Here is a 23,063-nt window from a genome sequence, read left to right as displayed (position 1 = left end):
ATAATGGCAATTAACATTTAATAAATACTTAGTATTTCCAAGAATTGTGATAACACTTTGCATGTACTAGTTCACTTAATTTTCACAACTTTATACAGTCAGCACTGTTACTGTTTGACCCTTATAGTAAAGAAACCTGTTAATACTAGCTATATAACTTGTCTAAGGTCTAAAAGCTAATAATGGCTATTAGCTTTTTCTATAACTAATGGATCTGCATTACTGAAGAGCATTTAAAGAAACACAGTTTTGCTAGTTTGATGACCTATTTAAGAGAGGTTCTAGCCCGTTGTATCAGACAGATCTAAATTTAGAGTTTTGTGTCCAGCTAGAGTATCATATTTTTGTAGCCTTGATAAACTAGCAAGTATCAATAAGAAGGTGATCAAGATAGTAAGAGAGCTAGAAACCATGACAGCTGAAACAACAGGATTTTTAGCAGGAAAGAGAAAAGATTGTATGTGAGGGGCACAGTGGGCAGGACAAGGAGTGAGGGAGTGGGGGTTAACAAAGAGAGATAGCAGCATTCTTCAAATACTTGACAGTCTGAATGTAGGACCAAATTTTACCTGAGTAGCCCAAGAGCAAAACTAAGAACAATAGGTAAAGCAAGCACAGTATTTTTGGTTTCTGTATCAACTTGGTATCAATCAGAACTAGTCAATTTGGTAAGCAACGAGTTCCCTATAATTTGAACTGCCCAAGCAGAAATTGGATTGTAACTTACAATGACTCATTTCTTCAACATTTATTGAGCACTTAGTTTATGCCAGGCCCTATGCTGGAACATGGAGAAAATGTGGATTAGAAAGTTTTAAGTCTAAGTAAGGTTACTCAGGATATTTTAAACAAATTTCTACTCAAACATTTTGCCATTATGTTTTATCATAGATGCAGGCTCAGGAATAAAGTGAATATCTATGTGGCAATTTCTATGATTCCAACTTCCCTAAGATTTTAATTTAAAATTTAGATTCCTGCTTTGGGTGGGAAAATGGATGATTAAAATTCACATTTTACTAAAGCAAAGACTCATGTTCATTCTGAAAGAGTGGCTCAACCATCAGAATGCCTTGTCTTACTAACTGAAATTTTTTATTCTGAATGTCCCAGATACATAATTTATTTTTCTACATATAATTCATTATTTATAGCCTAAACAATTCCTTTTGCTGGGCTCTTACAGTTAAGAAGTTCAAGTTTCTCTACCCTTTTGTTTAAGGTTCCCATAATTCTTTTTGGTTCTTAAACTGAGATGAAGAAAAAATTTTTCCATGAACATTGTCTTTTTAGAGAAAAAATTCCTAAGTCTGCAACTCAACATCCAGGAACTACCAAACACTAACAAATAAGCCCACATATAAGAAAACTAAGGAGGAAACAACCTGCAGAATCCTATTTATAAAAATGCTTAGAAAGGCAGGGGACTCAGCCATTACTAAAGACATTCACACAATTGTCCCTAAAACAGCACAGTAGTTGTCCCATTTCATCACAATAGAAATGACAGTTTGCTGAGGGAAATTTTCCTTTCTATTTTTTCTAAGTTTCTCTAAAATGACTGATTTCTCCACCTTGGCTGTTCTATAATAAATTATAACCCCAGTGCAGATGCCTCTGAAGAGGTGACAACATTGTCTTACAAAAGAAATGCTGTTATCATTCAATATCTGCAAAAGTGCTTAAATCTGTCAACATAGTGAATATCTGACAAGTTCTGCATAATTGTGAACAGGCTACAGGCTCATTTTTCTCTTTGCTCTTAAATGACTTTCTGCTGAACTGAATGCAAAATCCCCAAGGAGCACAACAAACAGACTCTAGTGTCTGGTTGCCATCTGTTTTCAGTGTGAAAAGAAGGGCTTTGGTTTGAAAGGGCAAGGCCTAGGATACAGATGTACCATGTAAGATTCACTGACACCAAATACTTTCCAGTCCTCTTTATAATCATATCGCCTCCAAAGAAAAATCTTTGCTGTCTAATCAACGTACTTTGTTTCCAAAGCTGGAAATCCTGGAAGAAACAAAAGTCTAAAAAGAAAAATAAAACATCCTTACACCATTATAATACCATTTGCTTTTCTCTACATTTTTATAAAAGTTGTAATAGAAAAAAAATGAACATTATTTTGATTTAAAATGTTTTCAACTTCTTATTTTGAAATAATTTCAAACCTCACTGCTTTGATCTTATTCTAAAAATGTAAAGCCCAAATTAGAAATGCAAATGTGCTTGGAGCCCTGAGAGAGAAGTGGAAAAACCGTAAGAGCCAGAGAGGTACTTTTTTTTTGGGGGGGGAACCGAACCCCAGAAAGGTACTTTTGATCACATGTGACCACAAGCCATGAATAACATGGACTGTTTGGACCATGAAGTAGTTGTATATATCTTAGAAACAATCAACGTAAAAGTTACCCCAATTTTCATCTGCCTTCTGTTTCAGGGACCCAGTTCTGTTTTAATACCAACAATACACCTCTTCTTCCACAGAGATCAACTGGAGCCCAAGTCTGCTCTTAGTGAAGCCAGGGTTATGGTAAAGGCTTTAAAAAGCATATTTCTATAAGATAGTAAATGTGTACATTGTTGACAAAGTGGAGACATACAAGGTCCCCAAGGGAAAGCAACATTTTAGTATTTGTAAAGAAGTCAAGATACCCAGGAATTCAAAACCCAAACTGCTGCCAGTCAGTTGTGGCTAAAGCAAAAAAAATTAAGCTCAGAAAACCCAGTTACTAAGCCATAGCAAAGCCCTGAACCTCTCATTACAAGAGCATTTTCAATCAAAACAAAACTGCTGAGAAAAACCAGAGGAAAAAAAAGAAAAAAAGTTAAATCAGAAAACCGGATGTATGTGTGTGTGGTAGTGACGGTAGGGTAGGAGGCAGGAAAAGCTACTGGGAATAGCCTCTTTTCTTATCCTGGCAGCTGTTCCACGACTGTTATAAATAACACAATCTGGCAAACATTTCCTATGGCAAAGAGAAAGAAAAATACAGTCTCCTGGAAAAAACTGTCAGGCCAAGCTAACTACCATGCTTGTACCCACCCAGCACTTCCCCAAACAATGGCTTTGATCCAAATCACCATTCTGTACTCTGTCCCTGCAATATGGAATTAATGGTAATGAATTCAGCTAGTTGGCATGTCTATGAATGGTCACAATATACATTTTCCTATCTGGTCCAATACCAATCCAATTCCCAAGAACAGTTTGTGTGTGTTAATAAACACCAATGTCAACCTGCAATGGAGAACTCACCAGGCTAATTTTGGTTCAAAGTATTTGAAAAGATTCCAAGTTTGCAGTCCACAAAGTGCACAGCAATGTAAGCACCAACTGCCAGTTTGTTTTCACTGAGTTTTGGGCAACAGGTGCAAGAACAAATGACCAGATCAGTGTGTAAGAAAGAAAGGCAATAATGTTTAGGCTCAGAGTAAACATCTTTCCTGTGCTTCTTAGCTCAATCATAGTGTCACAACCATTCACAGGCTAAACTCAGGAATCTGGCCATAGCCCTGGAGTACATCCTCTCTCACGCCACCACCTCACTGGTTCTCATGTCCTCCTTCTTTTTTAATCTCCACTGTAGAATTTTAGTTCAGGCCTCAAAATATTTTTCTGGTCTCAACTGTCTCCCTTGCTCCAGTTTTTCCTTATTCTAGTTCATACTCTCATTTCTACTGCTTATTCTATTTCTGTACTTAAAGACATCCTAAAACGGTGACCTCCAAACATAAAAAAATAGAAAAAGTTGAACACTTATCCCTACTTATTAAATTACCTTTTTTTTTTTTTTATTGCATGGGCATGCACTGGGAATCGAATCCGGGTCTCTGGCATGGCAGGAAAGAACTTTGCACCTGCTGAGCCACTGTGGCCCACCCCTAAATTACTTTTAAAATTTATTTTTAAATGCACAAATCACCATAATGGCATATGTTCATTATACAACAAACACAAAAATAGACACTTAGAGATAAACTTAAAAGAACAAGAAATTCTAATATTTTCTTCAGGTTCTCCACCTTGCATATCAGCTGGCTGTCAGTACATTGCATTTTAGAAATACTGTTCTACAGGATTAAATTAAAATTCCTTAGAATATTAAATGACTTCCACACATGACTTCACCTACCTAATTCAGCCTTCTCTCACACAATTCCCCTTCATTTAGCCAATGTTAACTTGCCACAGTAAAGTGACAAGAATGTATTCTCTTTCCTCTCTTCTGACCCCAACTGCTCATCAAGATTCAGGTCCTTCCCAAATCAAGTCGAAAGGTTATCCTGGAGGTTATTCTTATGCATTAAGTAGATATCACCTTGTTATCCAAGATGTAATGGAGAGGCTGGAGGGAACTGCCTGAAAATGTAGAGTTGTGTTTCGGTAGCCATGTTTCTAGATGATGATTGTATGATGATATAGCTTTCACAATGTGACTGTGTGATTGTGAAAACCTCGTGTCTGATGCTCCTTTTATCTACCTTGTCAACACATGAGTAGAACATATGGAATAAAAATAAATAATAGGGGGAACAAATGTTAAAATAAATTTAGTTTGAAATGCTAGTGATCAATGAAAGGGAGGGGTAAGGGGTATGGTATGTATAATTTTTTTTCTCCGTTTTCGTTTTATTTTTCTGTTGCCTTTTTATTTCTTTTTCTGAATTGATGGAAATGTTCTAAGAAATGATCATGATGATGAATATGCAACTATGTGATGATATTGTGAATTATTGATTATATATGTAGAACGGAATGAACATATGTTAAGAATACTTGTATTTCTTTCTTATTATATATTTTAAAACTTAATAAAATATATATATATAAATAAATAATGTGATTAAAAAAGATTCAGGACTTGTCACAGATACTAGAAAGGGCAGAACCAATATTTTATTTCCTCTAGAGATGAAACATTTTCTGGTTCATTATAGGCCTTAAATCACAAACTGGATTATATGCTTTCCCACCTACACTTAGAGTTCCATTAGGAGTTCTTTTATCTTTGTTTTCCCAGTGTTTGATATAGTGCTGGCAAACAAGCATCAGTAACTATTAGTGTTCTTCTTGTTTCCTCTTCCTTGCTTAATTTGATACAAAAAGAAACGTTTCATTTCAGATATTTAGATACCCATACTTTCTGAAAGAGCTGAGTGCGCCCCTTGTAGCAACTGTGGCTTTTCAGAGTGAGGATGAAAGGAAGAAGAGTAGTGTCCACAGAGGTAACTCTGCAGCTTTCTAAAGCCAGGAGGTAGGGTATTAAACTGTTATTTCCAAATAAAAAAGCATAGTGGAGAAGTCTGAAAGGCAGGAAATCAGATGCAGCTGTTGTGGAGGACATGGCTAGAAGATAAAATGCTAGATTTATAACTTTAAAATAGAGGCTTAATATTTAGCTCCTTTTCTGGAGCAATGCAAATGTTCTAAAAATGATCACGGTAAAGAATATACAACTATGTGGTGCTATTGTGAGCCACTGATTGTATAGTATGCTTGGACTGTATGTGTGTGGATATTTCTCAATAAAAATATTTTTAAAATATTTATAGTTCCAATATTTAGAGTTCATTCACCTTCACAAAGGAAGCTTTTCTATTCAGGTTAAGAACAAATAGAGGAAATCTATTCATCTTTCCAATGCTGAAACCAAGAAAGAAGTAACTGAGAATGTATTAATTTCTAATTATTAAAATGAGTTCTCTATGAAACTGCTAACCACTTCTCTTACAGGATTTAGATATCGGCAATATAATTTTAATCTCTAAATGCAATGACACTAATAGAAAAACAAGTATTTTTTTTGTTTTCTCAAAGCAAATCATCACTCTAAAATAATTATGTTGAATTTATATTAAACAATTTCATTTTGCTCTTTGGTCAGACATTAAGAGCCCTACTGGATAAAAATATTATTGCCCCATAGTCTAGTAAAACACTCTAAGACCATGAAACATACTCCTACAATTACATTACATATTTTCTGTCTATAACTTGTATTTTAATTTTATCCTGGAGCATGGCATAAAAATATTGTCTAGTCTACTTGGAAACCAGAAAGCCTGGGAGAAGGCACGCAGAGGGTGTATTAGGGGCTGTGATAAAGGAGAATTTATAATAATGTGAGAAAAAGACAATAAGTTCAGAAAATTAAAACCAGGGTTTTGACATCCCTAAAAAGCAATTTTCAAGATTGTGTGTGCGTGTTTTTTTTTTTTTTCCTATTAATTCCACCCGTGACCTTGAATAAGTTACTCCCTCTCTCGGCCTCTGTTTTGTTATCTGTAAGATGAGAGGGCTGCACCATCTTGAAGTTCTTTATGGTATAGAACTGTGCAACTATAATAGTTTTGTTCTTGGTTAACTATCATTAATAACGGTGATTTTAAGGTCTTGACTCTTTAATCCACTTTGGGAATCATCATGACGTATTAACTACAATTTTGATGATCATTCTTAAAAAACAATAGCCTGGGGCGGTGCAATGGTGGCTCAGTGGCAGAATTCTCACCTGCCATGCTGGAGACCGGAGTTCAATTCCCAGAGCCTGCCCTTGTAAAAACAAAACAAAACAAAACAATAGCCTGAGTAGTAATATTCTTTTAGGCTTCCAATCCAGAGAGACTCCAGTTCGGAAGCAAAAGTTATGCTCTTACCTACTACTGCCAGTTCAACTGGTTTACTTAGGCTATGCTATTTCTAACAGAGTTGATGACAAAAATAATTAACTTAAAACTGGATAGCATTTTACAGTTTGCAAAGCTCTTTCACATACCTTATTTTATTTAATTCTCATACAATTCTATTAATATTGATAGAATTAAACTCATTTTTTTGGACAAGACAAAACAAAAACCCAGCAGTAGTAGTGGCACTAGGTGAATCTGGGTCCTCTTTAAGTCCATTCATATTTCATTTATAACTGATCAGACATCTTATTGTTTAAAACCAATTGCAATGTGATTGTGAAAACCTTATGACTGACACTCCCTTTACCCAGTGTATGGACAGATGAGTAAGAAAAAAAAAAACAGACAAAAAAATAATAAACAATAGGGGGGTATGGGATGTTTTGGGTGTAAGAAAAAGCAAAACAAAACACCATAGGACTGCACAACACAGTGAACAATTCTGTAAACTATGGATTATCATTACAAGTACAATGATAAAAAAACAAATTACAGTTGGTGAAAAATTAAACTGAAGATAAATAGTATGTCAGAGTAACTTGTATATGATACCTGAAAATGTGGGGTACTATATGAATGTAAGACTTCATTTTTACTGAAATGAATAAATCTCATAACAATAATGGTCTGCAGATCATAAAGTGTAATAATCCCACTGTGATTTGCACTGTTCAAGTCACATTTATAACATCACACTTTGAAAGAGACACTGACAAATCAGAATGATTAGAGGGGGTTCCAAGGAGCTCAAAGATCTGAAAATCATAAGAACTAGGGATGCTTAGACAAGAGAAGAACTTAAGGACACAATAACTAAAAGGCTGTGTGGTAGTTAGGTTCAGTTGTCAGCTTGGTCAGGTGAAGGTGCCTAGTTCTGTTGCTGTGGACATGAGCCAATGGTATGTGAACCTCATCTGTTGCTGATTACACCTGCAGTCAGTTAAGAGGCATGCCTGCTGTAATGAATGGTGTTTGATTTAATTGGCTGGTGCTTAAATGAGAGATCTCAATGTAGCACAGCCCAAGCAGCTCAGCCCAGGCCTTTGGAGATGCAGAAAGGAATCACCCTGGGGAAAGTTGTTGGAACCCAGAGGCCTGGCGAGAAGGCCAGCAGAGATCACCCTATGCCTTCCCACATAAGAAAGAACCTCAGATGAAAGTTAGCTGCCTTTCCTCTGATGAACTAATAAAATAAATCCCCTTTTATTAAAAGCCAATCTGTCTCTGGTGTGTTGCATTCCAGCAGCTAGCAAACTAGAACAGGCTGCCATTAGAAGAGGAAGATAATATGTTTTGGTTGCTCAAAGAGAGAATATGATAAAAAAGCAGAAATTTAAGGGGGCACTGATTTGTTCAACATTGGGAAAAAATTTCTTAATAGTTGGAGCTATTCAACAATGGCAGTGACAACCTCATGAGAAACCCCCAATGGAGGTTTTCAAGTACAGCCTAGAGTAATTTCTATGAGAGATACTCAAGAATAGATTCTTATGCAGGGTAAGAAATTAGATTAGATGTGTTTATAGATCTTTTCTAATTCTAAGGTTCTAAGAGTTTATCACTCTGGTATCTGATTTTAACAACTCCAAACTGCTGAGAAGGACATTTTCTCTGTCCCATGTCTATGCCATAGAGCTTAAAGAGGCAAGAACAAGGTCCAGTATAACAAGCAAGGTAAGTAACCCTTTCCCTTGTTAATTGTGTTCATATAGATCTCCATGGGTTTAGCACAATTGGCAGGAGATTGCCTACTACAAATACAAATAAAGCTAACATCAGAGGCAGGGTCTAGAATAAGGTGAGAAAAGTTATTTGACGGCCATGGTGGAGAGAGGGGGAAGGAGATTTAGTCAGATTACAGGACACACAGATAAGAATCCAGAAGATGACAACGGACCTAGGAAGCATAAACTTCTGGTGATAACTAAGGTATAAGGCATGATTAGTTATACTGCATCATCATCATCATCACTATCCTATATCAAGAGATTAGACTCTTAGGCAGTGTGAAGTGGTAAGGCCAAGTGGTGTGTGACAAGAGAATAGTTGTCTTACTAAGAAGGAGCTTTGAGGCCTTCCTTAAGTCCTACCTATCAGTGTCAAAGCTGAGGAAGGGGGCTTTTTTTCTCAAGGTAAAGGTAGAGCTCTGGAGGCCTCTTTGATAAACTGCAGTGGCTTGGTATTGCCACCAAGGAAGGGATGGTCTTACCATGAGCAAGTTAGTCATTTCCACTATTTCTCTTTTCTTATTTTTACTAAAATCTGGCTGTTGCCTGATATTACTGCTTATCCTGTAGCCCTTTTATGTGGTGGTCTTTTCTTTCCATACATCCTTCTACCAAAGGGCTCAGAGGTAGAATAGGTGTCCTCCTTGCTCCTTATTTTCATCTTCAGACTATTTCACTCACTCCTCCATGACTTCAGATCATTCGACGCACACAACACACAATATCACCTATTCCTCTTCTTTGCTGCAGTCAGATACTGACCTTCCTGTCATCTCCCCTCCTTTATCTTTCAGATAAAGATGGTAGATTGAAGACATATATTTTCTCCTTCAAATACATCACTGAAATAACAGCAAAATGATTTTTTAAAATTCATTAACCCACAAATACAGGAAGAATGGGAGAGGAGACAAAATTGACAAAATGAATTCTAAGCCAGTGGTAGGAAAACTGAGAACCAAAAAACTTATACCAAATTCTCCAAACAGTTCAGAAACTGGAGGGCGGGATGGGGGGAGTTTAAATAAGACGTCACATCTCCATGGAGATAACCTAATCAAGTTTCCAACCTATAATGCTGAAGAAGGATTAGAATAAACCATTGCTCCCACAAGATTGACTAGGATTAAAGCATGGCTTTTCTAGGGTACATAAATCCTTCCAAACCAGCACAGTAACTAAAAGGATAAAAAGAAAAAAATAGAACTGACAAACAAAAATCAAAGGATAAAATAGGTGAAGTAAGAATTTCCTTTACAGTAATAACTTTGTATGTTAATGGATTAAACACTTCAATAAAAAACAGATTTGCAGAATGGATTAAAAAATAGGATCCATCTATATGCTGATTATAAGTTTGAGGTAGCATTACTAATATCAGACAAAACAGTCTGCAAATGCAAAAACGTTGAGATAAAAAGGACACTATACATTAATAAAAGGACCAAATCACCAAAAAGAAAACAAATATGAATATTTAAATGTCTAATCAAGTTTCCCCAAAGTACATAAGGCAAACACTGGCAAAACCTGTCCCTACAATAATAGTGGAAGACTTTAATATACAACTCTCTCCAATAGATAGAACATGTAAACAGAGGATCAATAAAGAAACAAAATAATAATTTAAATAAATAAATAAGGAGGGCTTGTTGAAAGATTCAACTTCTCTACTTTGTACAACCCACCTACAGTCCAAGTCCCACCTTAGTGGAGGACTTAAAGACTTAGACTTTGAGTAGAATAAAACAGAGTCTGTCTGGCTGAGGAACAATACTTATAGCTGGGCTGGGGAGAGAGAGTGCTCCTTACTGAAAAAGGAGAATTTTTAAAAGTATGTATACAGGATTTTGACACACATACATACACCCCTAATCCTGTCCCCCACTCATTTCCTAGAATACTAGTAGCCAAATTTTTACCTTTCAGGTAAGAGAATGAATTAGTCTTCTCTGGGGAATCTGAGTAGCCCAAGAGGAAAAAACATAAAATAGGTTTTAGACATTCATCCCAAAAGCCCCATTCATATGTAAAATTTAAGTAAAAAGACAAAAAAAAAAATGGAAAAGAGGAAAGAAAAGATGAGAAAACTAAAGGTCCAGTTTACGAGGTCCATTATTAGAATAATATGTTATCCAGAAAAAAAGAACAGAGAAAACAGTAGGAAGAATCAGCAATAAAACGATACAAATATTTTCCAAAACTGAAGGACATGAATTTCTAAACTGAAGGGTTTCACTGAGTGGAGGGCTCAGATGGATAAAAAAGATTAACACAAAACTACCTTATCATGAATTTTTAGAACACTTGGAACAAAGAAAATCCTACAAATTTCCAGAGAGAAAAAAACTGGTCACACATGAAAGATGAATAAAAATGTTAGGACTTCTAAACAATCCTGACATTAGAAGATAATGGAGCAATACTTTCAAACTTCTAAGGGATGCTTTTCAACTTAGAATTGTATTGCTAGTCATTATCAATCCAGTATGAGCAAAGAATAAAAGGATTCTGCAAGCATGCAAGGCCTCAAAAAAATTTACCTCCTATACACATACAGATTCAGTATGTGTTTCATAAAAATGAAGGGTGCAAAACCAGAAAACAGAATTATGGATTCCAGGAAACAGGGCATCAAACTCAAGAAAGAGACAAAGGGAATCCTTGGTATGATAGTGAAGAGAGATCACAGGATGACAGCTTTACATTAGGCCTGCAAGGAACCCAATACATATTGGAGCAAGTCAGAAGTTCTGGGATAGACTTCTTTAGGATGATGTAACTGAAAAAAATAGCTAATGAATCTATATATCTTTCTTTCTCCCGACTTCCAGCACCTTCTATTTTTCCTACAATCTAGATACAATAAACTCATTTACTCAATTATTTTGGGTAGTTAAACATAACTACACAAAAGTATTCTACATGCAACACATGGTCTTTATTACAGAAAGTGGTCTAAGAAAGCTTATAAACATTACAAATTACCCTCTGCTTTTCCATACTAACCAAGGTTGCAACCAAAAAACCACTGTATTTTATTAAGTACGTAAAACAGCTTAAGTCATGATCTCTCCCCTTAGAGGTGGAAAAAAACCTTAATTTCTGTCTTAACAAATCTTTACCCTGAGCTATCAAATTTAGCAGATGGAACACCAGAAATAAGAGTCTATTGCCTAAGCAATTCAAGGATGACCTTCCAAAAGAAAACACAGTTTTCTCATTAAACTTTGCTTTAACGGGTCTCAAAATTCTGTGACAGATTTTTGGTCACTGTTTCCATTAAAAAGTACTCATTTTAAAAACTAATAACTTAAAACTGCCACACAAAAACAAATGGTCCACAAAACATTCCTTTCCTTCTGAGGGTTTTATGATGCATAGTTATCATTAACCAGTCTTTTACTACTAAACTTAAATGGGCAGTTGAGACAAACAATTCTGAGACCGTTCTACACCACTCATTAAGACTGGGGTGGCAGGTGTTATGGGTAATATTCATTTAGTTTTCTGAGCTTTCTGGGCAAACTTGGTGACCTTGCCAGCTCCAGCAGCCTTCCTGTCCACTGCCTTGATGATACCCTCAGAAACTGTTTTATATCATGAATGGCAAAACGACCCAGAAGTGGGTAGTCAGAGAAACTCTCAACACACATGGGCTTGCCAGGAACCATATCAACAATGGCATCATCACCAGATTTCAGGACTTTGGGGCCATTTTCCAGCTTCTTGCCAGAACAGCGATCAATCTTCACCTTCAGCTCGAGAAATTTGCAAGCAATGTGAGCTGGGTGACAATCCAGTCAGCACTGATTTGGCCTGGATGGTTCAGGATAATCATCTGACCAGTGAAGCCAGCTGCTTCCACTGGTGGGGCATTTTTGCTGTCACCAGCCACATTGTCATGATGAACATCTTTTAGAGATATGTTCTAGACACTGAAGCCCACACTGTCCCCAGGAAGAGCGTCACTCAAAGCTTCATGGTGCATTTCAACAAACTTTACTTCAGTTGTAATGCTGACTCGAACAAAGGTGACCACCATGCCCAGTTTGAGAACACCAGTCTCCACTTGGCCCATAGGCACAGTACCAATATCACCAATTTTGTAGGCATCCTGAAGAGACAGCTGCAAGGGCTTGTCAGTTGAACGAGTAGGTGGCAGGATGCAATCCTGAGCTTCAAGCAGTGTGATTCCACTGGCGTTGCCATCCTTATGTGAATTTTCCATCTCTTGAACCAAGGCATATTAGCACTTGGCTCCAGCACGTTGTCACCATTCCAACCAGAAACTGGCACAAATGTTACTGTGTCAGGGTTGTAGCCAATTTTCTTAATGTAGGTGCTGACTTTCTTAATGATTTCCTCCTATCTCTTCTGACTGTATGGTGGTTCAGTGGAATTCATTTTGTTAACACCAACTATTAGTTGCTTCACACCCAGTGTGTAAACCAAAGGACATGCTCTCAGATCTGCCCATTCTTGGATATACCAGCTTCAAATTCACCAACACCAGTAGCAACAATCAGGATAGTATAGTCAGCCTGAGATGTGCCTGTAACCATGTTTTTAATGAAGTCTCTGTGTCCTGGGGCATCCATGATGGTCACATAATACTTACTGGTCTCAAATTTCCACAGGTAGATATCAACGGTGATACTGTGCTCACATTCAGCTATTAATTTTTTCAAGACCCAGGCATACTTGAAGGACATCTCAGCAGCCTGCTTCTCAATTTTTTTCCCATGGTTCTTTAGCCGATTCCACCATATTTGTAGATCAGATGGTCAGTCATGCTGGACATGCCCAAATCTGTATCCAACAATAACAATGTTGATATGAATCTTTTCCTTTCCTATTTTAGCTTAAGATATAGTGATGGTTTTCACAACACCTGTGTTCTGGAGGCAAACCCATTGCAAAAGAAAGCCAAATCTATGTATCTTGAGAGATGATTCAGACAGCTAGCAAGAAGTTGGAGTTGAATTAATTAGTTCATACAAAACTAAGTAAAGAAAAAAAACAATATGATTATTAACTTGAAGGGAAAAAATTGTTGGGAAAGAAAAATAACCATATTTGACCACATGGCTTATCAGTTTATACAGTCAAACTACAAAGTTAAATAAACACTGAATATTGATCTTTCAAAATTATGATATAACTATATTACAAGGATGAAGGAAAGGAAGGATGTATTTGTAAGGTGGAAGGAGGAGGGATGAGAGCTAAATCTTTACTTTCAACTAGTGAATTAATAAATAGTGTCTGAAACAGAAAATTAAAGAAGTAATAACATAAGCTTGTTATTTAAAAATACAGAGGTAAAAACCAAAAGAGAACTGTAACTGTCTCTATGGCGAAAAATATGAGGAGTGGGGGATAGGGAACCAATATTTTTAGGAATAAACCCTGAACTAAATAAACAGTTAACTCTTTAAATGCTGTGCATGTATAACTTTTATTAGTATAATATTCTAAAAAAGATTTTAGCACCTGCTTCACTAACTTCCCATCTTTCACTCATTCTTTTATTACCTCAGTGATTTCAACATCCCTACCTTTGAGATTCCTTGACTTCCTCACTTTCAATGATTTTTTCTCCATATCACCTTAGACACTCAACTTGTCATATCCTAGTTCTTGGCATTGCCAACAATAGCATCACCTTGAAAATTTCATTTTTTTTTGAAGTTTCAAAATATGAATGACCATCTATTTTCAACACCCTGCAATACTGACATTCTTTTGTTCCTCATGCAAAAACATTTTTTAATTTGTACTTTAGTCGTTATCACTGTACACTCTAGACATTTCTAGATCATACCATCTCAGTCTTTATCGTCTATCTTTCCTTCTGATTTCATATGTGCCCCCAGCCCTCCTCCCTCTATCATTCTCCCATTCTCCCTTCTATGGCCAGGCACTATTTTAGATGCTAGAAATATAGCAGTGACAAAATAGCCCCCCTCATGGAACTTACATCCTATTTTTCACCACATTCACCTATTTCTTCACTCACTCTAGTATTCTGATTCCAATCGGACCTTCAGTCCACTTGCTACACTCATTTTTCACATCCTCATTCGTCTTATGACCACACTTAGAGGGTTTATTGTTTATTTACTCCCTTATATACATCTTTGTCTTCAATGCCACTCTCTTTATCCCTTGTACTGACCTAGCAAAACCCCGAAGTTGGTGAAATGCCAATTCCTCCCGATTTTACACCTGAACACAAGAAGTTGAACATAAATGGAAAAAAAAAATCACAACAGTATTGGCTAACCTCATTTTAAATTGATAACCCAAATGTAAAGAGGATCCTCAGCACTGTCCCAGCAATACATTTCAGAGACAATTCACTCTCACATTCTCTGAGACAATTTCATAGCTTCTCCTCCTTCCTTAAAACTTTAACATCCCTCTCCCTTCCTTACCTGTAGCTCATAGTTTTACTTATTTCAGTGAGAAACACAAGACCTCAGAAGCACACAACTTTCTGACACCAAACTAACAAATTTTCATGTATCACATTGTTACATATTCTTCCTGCAAAAACTGTTTAACTGTCTCTGCTCCAATCTAAATCAAACCTATCCACTTGTACACTGGATCACATTCCCTTTCACTTATTCAAGAAATTCCATATGGAGAAGGACTCTGTTTTACTCACTGTTCATCCCAAGCTGCCAGCACAGTAACTAATAAATTATAGTAGAGAAAAAAATAATTTTTTTTTAATGAACTGAATTCAATTGATAATTGAATGCTTTTTCTCCCCTATCATCAACTTCCCTCTCTTCTGGATATTCCCATTAGCATATAGGCATGCTAAAATATATCCCATCTTGAAAAAAAAAACAACACTTCATTTCTATAAGCTAGGCAAGTGGGTATTTATTTATATCACATATGTTCTTTAGTAGGTATGAAATATTTCATTAAACAAACAAAAAACTTCCCTTGAGTTAAGGCTTAAAATGTACATGGTTCCAGGTGGTGAAATGGTGGCTCAGTGGCAGAATTCTCACCTGCCATGTCAGAGACTCGGTTTTGATTCCTATAGCCTGTACGTGCCAAAAAAAGGGGACACTTCTTATTTGGAATGATGGAAATGCTTTATTAATGGATGGTAGTGATGGCAGCACAACAATGTGAAGGCAATTCACAGCACTGAAATATATATCTGAATAAAATGAAAGAAAAAAATGTTACATCGAATACATGCCAAAAAGAATAAAAACACCTCAAGGGATAGGAATAGAAGGGAACTTCCTTAAAATGATAAAGGGAATATATGAAAAACCCACAGCTAATATCATCCTTAATGGGGAAAAACTGAAAACTTTCCCCCTAAGATCAGGAACAAGACAAGGATGTCCACTATCACCACTGTTATTCAACAGTGATTGGAAGTTCTAGCCAGAGCAATTAGACAAGAAAAAGAAATACAAGGCATCAAAATTGGAAAGGAAGAAGTAAAACTCTCACTGTTTGCAGATGATATGGTACTATATGTTGAAAACCCTGAAAAATCCACAGCAAAACTACTAGAGCTAATAAAGGAGATCAGCAAAGTGGCAGGTTACACTCAAAAATCTGAGGGGGAAATCAAGGAACGAATTCCATTTACAATTGCAACTAAAAGAATAAAATACTTAGGAATAAATTTAACTAAAGAGACAAAAGACCTATACAAAGAAAACTATAAGACTGTTAAAAGAAATCACAGAAGACCTAAATAGATGGAAGGGCACACCGTGTTCATGGATTGGAAGACTAAATACACTTAAGATGTCAATTCTACCTAAACTGATTTACAGATTCAATGCAATACCAATCAAAATCCCAACAACTTACTTTTCAGAAATAGAAAAAAACAATAAGCAAATTTATCTGGAAGGGCAGGGTGCCCCAAAGTGCTAAAAGCATCTTGAGGAAAAAAAAACGAAGCTGGAGGTCTCACACTGCCTGACTTTAAGGCATATTATGAAGCCACAGTACTCAAAACAGCATAGTACTGGCATAAAGATAGATATATTGACCAATGGAATCGAATAGAATGCTCAGATATAGACCCTCTCATCTATGGACATTTGATCTTTGATAAGGCAGTCAAGCCAACTCACCTGGGACAGAACAGTCTCTTCAATAAATGGTGCCTAAAGAACTGGATATCCATATGCAAAAGAATGAAAGAGGACCCATATCTCACACCCTATACAAAAGTTAACTCAAAATGGATCAAAACTCTAAACATTAGGTCTAAGACCATAAAACAGAGGAAAATGTAGGGAGATATCTTATAAATCTTACAATTGGAGGCGGTTTTATAGACTTTACACCTAAAGTAAGAGCACTGAATAAATAAATAAATATATGGGAGCTCCTCAAAATTAAACACTTTTGTGCATCAAAGAACTTCATCAAGAAAGTAAAAAGACAGTCTACGCAATGGGAGACAATATTTGGAAACGACATATCAGATAAAGGTCTAGTATCCAGAATTTATAAAGAGATTGTTCAAGTCAACAACAAAAAGACAGCCAACCCAATTACAAAATGGGAAAAAGACTTGAACAGACACTTCTCAGAAGAGGAAATACAAATGGCCAAAAGGCACATGAAGAGATGCTCAATGTCCCTGGCCATTAGAGAAATGCAAATCAAAACCACAATGAGCTATCATCTCACACCCACCAGAATGGCCATTATCAACAAAACAGAAAATGACAAGTGCTGGATAGGATGTGGAGAAAAAGGCACACTTATCCACTGTTGGTGGGAATGTCAAAAGGTGCAACCACTGTGGAAGGCAGTTTGGCAGTTCCTCAAAAAGCTGAATATAGAATTGCCATATGACCCAGCAATACCATTGCTAGGTATCTACTCAGAGGACTTAAGGGTAAAGACACAAACGGACACTTGCACACCAATGTTTATAGCAGCATTATTTACAATTGCAAAGAGATGGAAACAGCCAAAATGTCCATCAACAGACGAGTGGCTAAACAAACTGTGGTATATACATACAATGGAATATTATGCAGCTCTAAGACAGAATAAACTTATGAAGTATGTAACAACATGGATGGACCTTGAGAACATTATGCTGAGACTAGCCAAAAACTAAAGGTCAAATACTGTATGCTCTCACTGATATGAACTGATATTAGTGAATAAACTTGGAATATGTCATTGGTAACAGAGATCATCAGGAGATAGAAATAGGGTAAGATAGTGGGTAATTGGAGCTGAAGGGATACAGACTCTGCAACAGGACTGGATACAAAAACTCAGAAATGGACACACACAATACTACCTAACTGTAATATAATTATGTTAAAACACTGAATGAAGCCGCATGTGAGAATGAAAGAGGGAGGAGGGCTGGGGACATAAATGAAATCAGAAAGAAAGATAGATGTTAAAAATTGAGATGGTATAATCTAGGAATACCTAGAGTGTATAACAATAGTGAAATGTACAATGTACAAATTTTAAAAATGTTTTTGCATGAGGAAGAATAAAGGAATGTCATTATTGCAGGGTGCTGAAAAAAAATAAAAAATAATAAAAAAAAAATAATATGGGGAACAAATGTTAAAATAAAATAGATTGAAATGCTATTATCAATTAAAGGGAGGGGTAAGGGGTATGGTATGTATGAATTTTTTTCTGTTGCCTTTCTTTTTCTGAATTGATGCAAATGTTCTAAGAAATGATCATGATGACGAATATGCAACTATGTGATGATATTATGAATTACTGATTATATATGTAAAACGGAATGATAATAAAAAAAAATTTTAAAAAAAATCCATGGTACTACACTACATAAACAGTGAACCCTAAGTTAAACCAAGACTTTGATTAGTAGCACAAGTATATAAATATGCTATTATTAATAGTAACAAGTTTTCCACACCAAAGCAAGTTGTTGTTGGTGGGATGGTGTCATGGTTAGGGACAGGTGTCAACTTGGCCAAGTTGTGGTACCTGTTCATCTGATTGGGCAAGCGCTGGCCTGTCTGTTGCAATGAGGACATTTTATAGGATTAGGTCATGATCATGTCAGCTACATCCACAGCTGATTCCATTTGTAATCAGCCAAAGGGGAGTGTCTTCTGCAATTAGTGATGCTAAATGCAATCATGGGAAGCCTTTTAAGGAGGACTCAGAGGAGACAGGTTCCATTCCTGCTTTGGCTGGTGAGCCTCTCTTGTGGAGTTCATTCAGGCCATCAATCGGAGTCATCGGCTTCGCAGCCTGCCCTGTGGATTTTGGACTCTGCGTTCCTACGGTCACGTGAGACACTGATAAATTTTATATTTGCAAGTGTTCCCTGTTGATTCTGTTTCTCTAGAGAACCCTAACTAATACATCTTGGTATCAAGAATGGTTCTTAAGGAACAGAATCTTAAAAATGGGTTTTTATGAATGGTTTTCTACTCTGACTGGACTCAGAGACACTAAGGAGTCTGATTCCTGTAATCAGAATGACACTCCCAATCCATGGACTGAGTTGGCAAAGGAGATAGTCAAAATATCATCATTCGATTCTCCTAATGCTTCGCTTGTACGAAGCCAGACTCTGGGGGATAATGTTTTTGACACCTTTACAGAGTTTTGTAGAAATAAGAGTTATAGAGATGTTGGTTAGTTGTTGTTAGATACACTGTCTACATTAAAGGGTGAAAGGGATGGGCTTAAGGCTTCAAACGAGAAGCTCAAATGCCGTCTGAAAGATGTAGAGGGTGACTTCAGCAGAGGAAGATTTTAATAATCAAGTGGATAAGATGACCCGTTCTATGGATACCAGTCAGCCTCTTTCCCCAGCAACTCCTGTTATTGCCCAAAGGGCTCATGAACAAAGTGGTCATGGTGGTAGGGATGGAGGTTATGCATGGGCTCAGCAACATGGACTTCCACTCACCAAGGCTGACCTGGCTACAGACACTGCTGAGTGCCCAATCTGCCAGCAGCAGAGACCCACACTCAGCCCCCGATATGGCACCATTCCCCGAGGTGACCAGCCAGCTACATGGTGGCAGGTTGATTACATTGGACCACTCCCTTCATGGAAGGGGCAGCGATTTGTTCTAACTGGAATAGACACATATTCCGGATATGGGTTTGCTTTCCCTTCACACAATGCTTCTGACAAAACTACTATCCGTGGGCTTACAGAATGCCTTATCCACCGTCATGGTATTCCACATAGCATTGCTTCGGATCAAGGAACACACTTCACAGCAAATGAAGTGCGGGAATGGGCACATGCTCATGGAATTCTCTGGTCTTACCATGTTCCCCATCATCCAGAAGCAGCTGGATTGATATAACGGTGGAATGGCCCTTTGAAAACTCAATTACGGTGCCAACTAGGTGGCAAAAACTTGAAAGGCTGGGGTAATGTTCTCCAGGAAGCTGTGTATGCTCTGAATCAGTGTCCGCTGTATGGTGGCTGTTTCTCCCATAGTCAGGATCCATGGGTCCAGGAACCAAGGGGTGGAAATGGGTGTGGTGCCACTCACTATTACTCCTAGTGATCCACTAGGAAAATTTTTGCTTCCTGTCCCTGCTACCCTGAGTTCTGCTGGTCTACAGGTTTTAGTTCCAAAACGGGGTGTGCTTTCTCCAGGAGAAACAACAGTGATACCACTGAACTGGAAGTTAAGATTGCCACCTGGTCACTTTGGGCTACTTATGCCTCTGGATCAACACACCAAGAAGGGGATTACATTATTGTCTGGGGTAATTGACCCTGACTATCAGAAGGAAGTAGGACTGCAACTACATAATGGAGGTAAAGAAGAGTTTTCTTGGAATATAGGAGATCCCCTGGGGCGTCTATTAGTACTACCATGCCCTGTGATTAAAATCAATGGAAAACTGCAACAACACAGTCCAGGCAGGACCACTAATGGCTCTGAGACTTCAGGAATGAAGGTTTGGGTCACCCCACCAGGCAAAGAACCACAACCAGCTGAAGTGCTTGCTGAGGGGAAAGGGAACATGGAATGGGTAGTGGAAGAAGATAGTGATAAATATGAACTTCGACCACGTGATCAGTTATAGAAACGAGGACTGTAATGCTGTTTTGTTCGTGTTATACTATTTAAGTTGTAAGATATCAAGTTTAAGAATGAATGTTGCCCAAGGATTTGCACCCTATTCTGGAGAGATTTAATGTGTTTCCAGTTATATGCAGGACAGTTGAGTATTGTCAGGTAAAAGAAAAAATGTGTGCTTATTTGTTTTCATTTGGAAATTAAGTATGGTCTAAGGTGCCAAGTTGACAAGGGGTGGACTGTCATGGTTAGGGACAGGTGTCAACTTGGCCAAGTTGTGGTACCTGTTCATCTGATTGGGCAAGCGCTGGCCTGTCTGTTGCAATGAGGACATTTCATAGGATTAGGTCATGATCATGTCAGCTACATCCACAGCTGATTCCATTTGTAATCAGCCAAAGGGGAGTGTCTTCTGCAATTAGTGATGCTAAATGCAATCATGGGAAGCCTTTTAAGGAAGACTCAGAGGAGACAGGTTCCATTCCTGCTTTGGCTGGTGAGCCTCTCCTGTGGAGTTCATCCAGGCCATCCATCGGAGTCATTGGCTTTGCAGCCTGCCTTGTGGATTCTGGACTCTGCGTTCCTACGGTCATGTGAAACACTTTGATAAATTTTATATTTGCAAGTGTTTCCTGTTGATTCTGTTTCTCTAGAGAACCCTAACTAATACAGATGGTATATGGGATTCCTATATTTTATGCACGACTGTTCAGTAAACCCACTACTTCTATAACAAAGAAAAAAAAAAGCTTCCCTTGAAGCTTTTCTCTCGCCCCCTATCAACTTCAGCCCCATTTTTCTTCTCCCTTTGTATCAACATTTCTCAAAAAACTTAACTGTCTCACCATGTTTCCTCACCCCTCTCCCCTTCTCTCTGATCAGGCTTTTGTCCCTACCACTCCAATAAAGGTTGTTTAAGTTACCAATGAGCCTATCTTGCTGAAATCAATGGTTAATTCTCAGTGTTCATCGTATTGAACTCCTCAATAGTATTTGGTACAACTAATCATCCGCTCCTTGATTGACTTTTCTTACTCACTGTGCTGGTTTGAAAGGATGTATGTACCCTAGAAAAGCTATGTTTTAATCCTAATACCATTTTGTAAAGGCAGCCGTTTCTTCTAATCCCTATTTCGTATTGTATGTTTGAAACTATAATTAGACCATCTCCCTGGAGATGTGATTTAATCAAGAGTGGTTGTTAAACTGGATTACCTGGAGAGGTGTCTGCACCCATTTGCGTGGGTCTTGATTAGTTTACTGGAATCCTATAAAAGAGGAAACATTTTGGATAAAGCAGGAGATTCAGAGAGAGCAGAACGACATAGCCACAAGAAGCAGAGTCCATCAGGCAGCGACCTTTGGAAATGAAAAAGGAAAATGCCTCCCAGGGAGCTTTGTGAAGGGAAGCCAGGAGAGAAAGCTAGTAGATGATGTCATGTTCACCACATGCCTTTCCAGATGAAAAAGAAACCCTGACCCTGTTCGCCATGTGCCTTCCCACTTGAGAGAGAAATCCTGAATTTCATTGGCCTTCTTGAACAAAGGTATCTTTTCCTAGATGCCTTTGAGTGGACATTTCTATAGATTTGTTTTAACTGGGACATTTTCTTGGCCTTAGAACTGTAAACTAGCAACTCATTAAATTCCCCTTTTAAAAACTATTTTGTGAATGGGGGAAAATTCAACCTTCCCAAGTTGAATTATTGATATTCCACAAGCAGTGTGGACAACCAAAGCTATAGGTTGAGCCCCCAGTCTTGGGGTTTGTTCATATGAAACTTAACCCCACAAAGGACAGGTCAAGCCTACTTAAAATTAGGCCTAAGAGTCACCCCCAAGAGAGCCTCTTTTGTTGCTCAGATGTGGCCTCTCTCTCCAGCCAACACAACAAGCAAACTCACCCCCTGTCTACGTGGGACATGACTCCCAGCGGTGTGGACCTTCCTGGCAATGTGGGACAGAAATCCTAGAATGAACTGAGACTCAGCATCAAGGGATTGAGAAAGACCCTAGAATGAGCTGAGACTCAGCATCAAGGGATTGAGAAAACCTTCTAGACCAGAAGGGGGAAGAGTGAAAGGAGACAAAGTGTCAATGGCTGAGAGATTCCAAACAGAGTGGAGAGGTTATCCTGGAGGTTATTCTTATGCATTAAGTAGATATCACTTTGTTATTTAAGATGTAATGGAGAGACTGGAGGGAACTGCCTGAAAATGTAGACCTGTGTTCCAGTAGCCATGTTTCTTAATGATGATTGTATAATGATATAGCTTTCACAATGTGACTGTGATTGTGAAAACCTTGTGACTGATGCTCCTTTTATCTACCTTGTCAACAGACGATAGAACATATGGAATAAAAATAGATAATGGGGGAACAAATGTTAAAATAAATTTAGTTTGAAATGCTAGTCATCACTGAAAGGGAGGGGAAGAGGTATGGTATGTATATTTTTTGTTTTTCTCTGTTTTCGTTTTATCTCTTTTTCTGTTGTCCTTTTCTCTTTCTGAATTGATGCAAATGTTCTAAGAAATGATCATGATGATGAATATGCAACTA

General features: G+C 37.6%; 1 protein-coding gene across 1 annotated transcript in view; it reads right to left on the bottom strand.

Moving 5' to 3' along the window:
• Nucleotides 1-23,063, bottom strand: part of EIF2B3 (eukaryotic translation initiation factor 2B subunit gamma) — a 210,471-nt gene that overhangs the window by 150,611 nt on the left and 36,797 nt on the right. The gene's annotated exons all lie outside the window — the stretch shown is intronic.

This window comes from Tamandua tetradactyla, chromosome 2 (assembly GCF_023851605.1).
Source record: "Tamandua tetradactyla isolate mTamTet1 chromosome 2, mTamTet1.pri, whole genome shotgun sequence".
NCBI lineage: Eukaryota > Metazoa > Chordata > Mammalia > Pilosa > Myrmecophagidae > Tamandua > Tamandua tetradactyla.
This window is presented reverse-complemented; position numbering and strand designations above follow the sequence as displayed.